At 36.8% G+C, this 7529-nt stretch overlaps 1 protein-coding gene across 2 annotated transcripts in view; it reads left to right on the top strand.

Moving 5' to 3' along the window:
• Window positions 1-4721, top strand: part of LOC109844256 (two-component response regulator ORR21) — a 16012-nt gene extending 11291 nt beyond the window's left edge. For both annotated transcript variants that reach the window (XM_020413226.1, XM_020413225.1), the window contains one exon: window positions 4224-4721. The gene's annotated coding sequence lies outside the window, so the exon portion shown is untranslated. The remainder of the gene's footprint in view (window positions 1-4223) is intronic.

Below are 7529 nucleotides of genomic sequence, written 5' to 3'. Positions count from 1 at the left end.
ATTTTTCTAGCCTTTAACAATCCCTGAACTCGAGATGATATTAGTTCTATGTTAGGTTGACTTGTCATGTGAGAATTATGTAATGATCAGCTAATTTTTTGCCTCTAGTTTAACTTGAAACTAGGCAAATGCTCACCTCAAAATCGAGAACAAGAAAAGAATTTTTTTGTCATGTATTCATGATACGTCAAGGGCCTTAAAAGCCTAGCAACATGTTTTTTTATCCTGAATTCGACCAAAATTCTTTAACTAGTTGATGCTAGTGTTAATTGCTTGATTGACTAACTGCAAATCTGGGATTTCTCCTTTACTTTTCTTTTAGGATCATGAATATATCAATGTGTCTAGTGATAAGGGCATAAACTGCAATGCACTTGTAGAGAAATAGAAAAGGTAAAAAATATTATTCATCTAACCCTAATCTCTCTTAGATAGAGTCATAGAGATTAGGAGGATATTACAAAATAGGTATGAGATAAATTATACCCAATCACATCTCATAATGTCTCATAATATCTATTAAATCTACTAATACTAAATTATCAATAATATCTAACACTCCCCCTGAAACTGGAGCATATGTTCTATATATGCACAACTTGTTACAAATGGGAACAAGACAGTTAGTTGCAAGAGCTTCAATAATGTCATCTTTGTCTGGTTGAAGACGTCAACAATCAGAAAATTACAGTCACAGCCAGTAGAAATCCTAGACATGTAAGCCAATAAAAGAAAGCCTAGGTAGGACTACTGGTAGAGACGGTAAGCGAGAAAGCCAGTAAAAATCCTAGGCTTATGAAACACTGACTCTCGGAAACAAGCCCCGAGTCCGTGTCCGACGCTTGTCGGACGCAGACACGCATTTACGTGGTCAACGCCGCCGACACGGGTTAACGCCTCGACCGCTCCGGACACGCTTGTTTCTCTCCCGACACACGGCTGAGAGGGCAAAAAAAGAAAAGAAAAACTGTAAACCCGAAACCCAAACCTAAACCCTAACCCTAGTTTTAACTCACCCGATCGACTCTTCAGCTCTCTCTCGATCCCAATTGAAAAGAAAACGCCGCCATCTCTTTCTCGATCGTCCTCGTCGTCCTCGATCGTCCTCTCAGCAACCCAAACCCTAATGGTTAGTCTCTCTCTCGATCTCTCTCTCTGATTCTTCGTCTCTCTCTCCCCCGATCTCTCTCTCTCTCAGGCTCTCTCTCCGATCCCTCGATCTCTCTCAGTCGCTCTATGGATCTCTCTCTCTCCGATCTCTTCCTCTCTCTCTCTCTCTCTCTCTCTCGAACACTGAACCAGAACAATTTACAAACCATCTCGCGTCTAATTCCTCTTTTGTAAACATTCTTCAGTGTAAGACATTAGGCCCATACAAATTCCTTATTCAAAGCTAAAGCCCGCAGGAATTCTGAGTGGGCTCTAGAATAACAAAGCCCATCTAAATTATATTTCCTAATAGGGTTTACTTGACATAATTGCACCACATCTTCAATGTGTTAATATAATCCCCAGAATCTTTTTGAGTGTTTGGAATTTAGTCCATCTAGTTACCGGCAAGTTAAAAGATTTTGGGACTAAATTCAAAACCCTTTACACATTTGAGGGACTAATTTCAAAATATATTGATTTGATGGGGATTGGGGGGGGGGAGTAATTCCAAAATATATAAAGACTTAGTATTTTGTAGCAATGGAACTAGTTGTAACTTGAACTTTATTCTCTTGTATTTTGATATGCTCAAGATGAAAGTAATGAAAATTAAAATTTGGTATTATCTTCATCAGATACATAACTTATATTTGTCATTGATTATACAAGCCAATGTTACATAATAATATAACATAAAAATTGATCTATTTTTCTATATGTTCATCTTCTCTTTCTCGTCTTCTTTAACATTATTGTCTTTAATTCTTCAAGAGATCATTGCCATCCTGACGTCTTAATTCACACCTGCAACACACTTTCCTTTAGTTTCTTATTTATAATCTCTACTTTACATAACAAAAAAAATATGAAAATGTAATAGAAATTTAATTCAATATTGATCTATATATAATAATAATATTAAAAAATCTAGCTGTGTCGCCGTGTCCTTTTTTTTTTGGGTTTTGCTGTGTCCGTGTCGTATCCGTGTCGTGTCCGTGTCGCCGTGTCCATGTCCGTGTTTCATAGTCCTAGGCGAGTAAGCCAGTAGAAACATCGAAAGAGGACCAATGTCGCCGCATATCAAGGTTTTAAATGTCGGATGTCGGGGACATGTCGGATGGCTGAAATCCATGTCGGATAGCGAAAATCGGGGATATATCGGGGGACATTGACTAAATATCGGATTGTCATATCGGGTAGTGCGCATATGTATAATATCATGTCCTAAATGTAATATAAGCATTCATAAATTAAATATAAGCATACTTTATAAATTCTATAGACTAAACATATAAAAAAGTAAATAATATACGGATTTGGGTTCATAAATTTTTTCTATTGGGTTCATAAGAAACCCTTAAACATGAGAACGGGTCAAATGGGTTTGGGTATTTATTACTAAACCAAAACCCGATAACAAAAGTCATATCTTAAAAAAAGTACAATATCGGTCGATTTTTTAAAGCTAAAAAATAGGCCGATATGCCCGATATAACCTTGATATTTCCGATTTGGCCCTGAAAACCGACATACGAGTTAAAAACGTTCATGTCGTGTCGGTCAAGCCCTCAAACCGATATGTCGGCCGACATGTCGGACATGTCGGCCGACATTTAAAACCTTGCCGCATATAACTACCAAAAATGCGAAAGAGTGAATAGTAACTCCGATAAGTGTTCATGGCATGAGACTAACCTCGGTACTGTTCATCACGTGTACTGTTCATCACGTGAACAGTAGATGCCAATTTCCCCCTTTTATTTTTAAAATTGGGTTATTTTTGTGGAGGTTGTTTGATAAGATCTAGAAAACAATGATACCTAAGTTGATGTTGTTGAAGTTGCCGATGCCATCAGAGTCGCCAAGGGAAGCATGAAGGCCATGCAAAGCGTCGTCGACGGCCTTGAGAACTAAAAAGTCGGGAGAAGTTCTGTAGGATCAAGTAGGCTTTGATACCATGTAGAGAAAATAGAAAAGGGGAAATATATTATTTATCTAACCCTGACCTCTCTTAAATAGAGATTAGGATGATGTTACAAATAGGTATGAGATAAATCATATCTAATCACATACATCTTAATATCTCATAATATCTACTAAATCTACTAATACCAAATTATCAATAATATCTAGCAACACTAACTGTATGATCAAGGTCATGAGAACTACTATGTTTTAACTGCCTAGAGTTGATGCCTTTCTAGAGCACCCCTCATGCCAGATCTCATCTTTGTCGACCAGTTTGACCTTTAAGTTGTCATGTCACCTCCATGTACCTTGATACAAAACAATGAACCTAATACACTGTCAATAAGTACTATATAAACTGGTAATATGAATTACAACAAATTGTCATGTGAATTAGTTCGCATGAACATAGTATTTAAGTCAGTGTTTGTGTTTCAACCTCCAGTATGCAAACCTGCTATCTTCAGTAGAATATTGTCTGCCTGAATGGCTTTAGTAGACAATACGACTTGAAATGCTGTCACATGTTTTTTTCTGTAAATGTGACCATGTGTTCATATGGTCAATGCGGCAACAGTTGTTTTTTCCCTTTCTTTCTTGAACTTGTGGGGTAAATCATGTGGAAGCTTGAATGTTTGGGTAATTTATGGCTTGTTTAACATTCTAGCAATTTCTAGACAAAAGAGACTACTAAAATTTCTTATAAGGTAAAAGTTTTTCTCTTTTAAGAGCTGTAAGAGCATTTGATCATGCATGCTAACATGCCCATGATTCGTCTTGCTTTTGCTATATTCTTGCATATTGCATCATTTTACCAATCCTATTTTGAGCACTGTATGACTTGTTTGCATGCCTATGATTCGTTGTCTTTGCTATATTCTTGCAAGATTCGTCTTGCTTTTGCTATATTCTTGCATATTGCATCATTTTACCAATCCTATTTTGAGCACTGTATGACATGTTTGCATGCCTATGATTCGTTGTCTTTGCTATAATCTTGCATCTTGCATCATTTTACCGATCTTATTTTAAACACTGTATGATTTGCTTCTGGTGTAATATTGTTTCATAACTGATCTTTGTCATGGTTGGTAAACTTTCAGAGATGGGTTGCAAGGACACTTTACAGAATGTTAGAATCATTTCACGGATGACACTGATGTACTGTTTCATTGTTGTTGTATTATTTTAGTAATATATGTTTAACAGCCCATGCTCAAAAATACCTGGAAGAAGACGTCTTGATGAAGCGGGTTTAATAACCCATGCCCCAAAATGCCTGGAGGCTGAGGCACAGCTTGCTCCAACTTGTTGTAAAGATATTGTTCCATGATATTGGAGAAGAAAGATTTCGTGAGCTTATCAAAGTTGGTAGAATAAGTTGGCACCATTCTCTTGTTAAATTATGTTACTATATGTATAATCTGTTGAAATGAAGTAGGAAGCTTTTAAACAAGTTGTGTATATGTTGGATACCAGAAGCAATCTCGTTGAGAATATCCATTATAATTTGCTTCGATCAACAAATTATGTAATGTTGAGTAGGATGTTTTTTACCATGACCACTTAGTGGGCAATCCTATTGTACTGTTGTGCAATTTTCTCCTTGATTTGGTGCTTTTGTGGACAGGTAGGCCTATGCTCGTTTCTTTTACCGTTTGAACACCATTATCCCTGAGTTTTTGGTTATAGGATGTAAATAGGTGCTCGCATGAACTGTGGATTGGGGCTTACCTAACGGATCAAATGCGCTATATAATGTACTCTTTTTGTTCGAGAGCGTGGAATGGTTGTCCAATCACAAGTTACTGCCTTCTATAGAGTTCAAGCCGGGTGCGAGAGATTTGTTCTATCCACGATGCCGGATGTTGCTGCCACTGTTCTCTACCCCCCCCCCCCCACACCCCCCCCCCCGTAGGCACAAGTTTCCTTTCATGAGAGTTTAGAAACCATGCATTAAAAGGATATGTAAAGTATCACAACATTAAGAAATATTATCAGCACTAAATATTAATTTATTTTGTTAATCGACATATAGAGCTCACAAGATGATCAACTACAGGCTGTGTGTTCATGATTTACTTTGTTAATTAATTAAATATAGAGTTCATAACAAAATCAACTACATGCCGTGTGTTCATAATCGACTAGTTAGAAGTCACAATTACAATATGCTATTTGCCCTTTCAACAATAGAAGCTGAATATGTGGTGGCGATAAAGCGTCAAAAGAGGTTCTAAGATTGGAAAGATTGGTTGTTGATTTCGTGTTCAAACATATATTGCCATAGATTTATTATGTGACTGTCAAGTTTTACCTTTAAATACTTGTTCATTTGACCATAGCTGTCCTCGGTCATACAGACTTTTTTTCCCCTTCCAAATAACGGCTGCAGGGGAGTCATTAAGAAATCAAGTAAAACAATACCAAACTTACAGTCTTATAAAGCCATTTAAGAAACTAATTGCTTAAGACTAATCTCACTTACTCTTCCAAACTAAATATTATTATTACCTCTAAGTTTTACCTTTAAATACTTGGTCTTACAACAATAGCTGTCCTCGATCAAATAGTTTTTTTTTCTCGAATGACGATTGTAGGATAGAGTAGTCATTAAGAAATCAAGTAAAACAATACCAAACTTACAGTCTTATGGAGCTATTTAAGAAACTAATTACTTAAGATCTTAGTCTTCCAAACTAAATATTATTATTACCTCTACAAATAGAACCCCTTCTGCCCAAAACCCCATGTATCCTAATTAAATAAGAAGAAGATGGGTTTCTGGATGTATGAGATATGGAACAAGGGAGAGAACAATGCAGTGTTCAACTTCCGGGGTGAGACAACGGTGGCAACGGTGAGACGCCTGACTACAATGGTGCCTTGGTGACCGACCGCAGTGATCCTCTGCTCGTGGATACCTTGTTAATTAGGCGATAAATCTGACACTTGGAATGTTTAAGATGATAATTGGGAGATGCACTTCTATGTCGTTAGCATTAATGCAGAAACGTCTCGTTGGTTAGGAAACATCGAAGTATTGCACAACTATATATGGAAGGTTCGACGTTTGGGCCGGCATCTGATGATAGGATAGCGCGCGATTGGGCAATGATGATAGGAAGTTAGGGAGGGAGAGTGACGGCAAAACTTTCCCCTACTTAATTTCTTGTTACCCTGAGCGGGGTTGAGCACTTCGAAGCTTTCCCACTGTAGGGACTATTAGCCCTGTCCAAAAAGCCCGCCGTCCCGGNGGGTCCTCTCGCTGGCGCCCGACCCGGAACAGTTCCGACCGGGTAACGAAACCAGGCCGGGCGGCCCGGATCAGGAGCCCGGCCTGTCCGCAACGGTCACCAAAAAAACCTATCACGCCCCGCTTCCCAAAATAACCGGGAATCGGAACGTGAACAAGCCCGCGACGTATTTGATTAAGGAGAAAAATAAAATTAAACATTTCTCCTCAACCTAATACACTAAGCGTCAAGCAATATATAAAGCGAAGTCACAGGTCCCCGATCACAATAGCGAGAATGTAATAAACAACACAGAAGAAAATAATACATATCACAATGAATATCATCCCAGACATAATATTCAGGTCAACATGCCCTCACATGTCACTAGGTCTGTCCATGACGCACGAGGTCACTAAGTCATGAACTACTAATGGTTTTCAAACAAAATAGGAACAATAAAAGTAGACATGTCAAATACAGTAAAATATTCACAAAACATGAAATGTAATCATGAATCAGTAAAAACATGCATACAGTCCGGTTTCATTCAATATCTTGTTACCCAACCCTCTAACTACTTATACAACTTATCAACAGCTAAATAATATCCAATATGACTACGGTTAAAAAATAAAATCGAAAAACTATGATCGTTTTACACATAAAATATCGCACTCTACAACTACCTGCACAAAATCATAATTTAATTTAAATCCAAAATAAATAATTCTTTTTCGAAATAAATTCTTTTAAATTATCATAATTATCAAAAATATAATTCTTTTGTCGAAAATAATTTAACAACTCAAAATGACCCCTTTTTCGAAATAAATAATTTTAAATTATCTATTTTAATAAAAAATAATTTAACAACTCAAAATGACCCCTTTTTCGAAATAAATAATTTTAAATTATCTATTTTAATAACTATTCAATACTAACCCATTTTCCAAATAAATTCTTTCTCATCATAATTATTCTAAAAACCATCTTTAAAAATAATAATCTATTAATTCTTATCTTTACAATATTAGTTATTCTTATCTATCATCAAACAATCCACACATATAATTATATCACAATTTAAAAACTATAACCAATCACAATACAGCCAAAATACCGAAGGTGATTTTTTCAGCGGGCAAAAATCCGGGCCGGGCGGCCAAACGG

Source organism: Asparagus officinalis, chromosome 6, assembly GCF_001876935.1.
Source record: "Asparagus officinalis chromosome 6, Aspof.V1, whole genome shotgun sequence".
Classification (NCBI taxonomy): domain Eukaryota; kingdom Viridiplantae; phylum Streptophyta; class Magnoliopsida; order Asparagales; family Asparagaceae; genus Asparagus; species Asparagus officinalis.
This window is presented reverse-complemented; position numbering and strand designations above follow the sequence as displayed.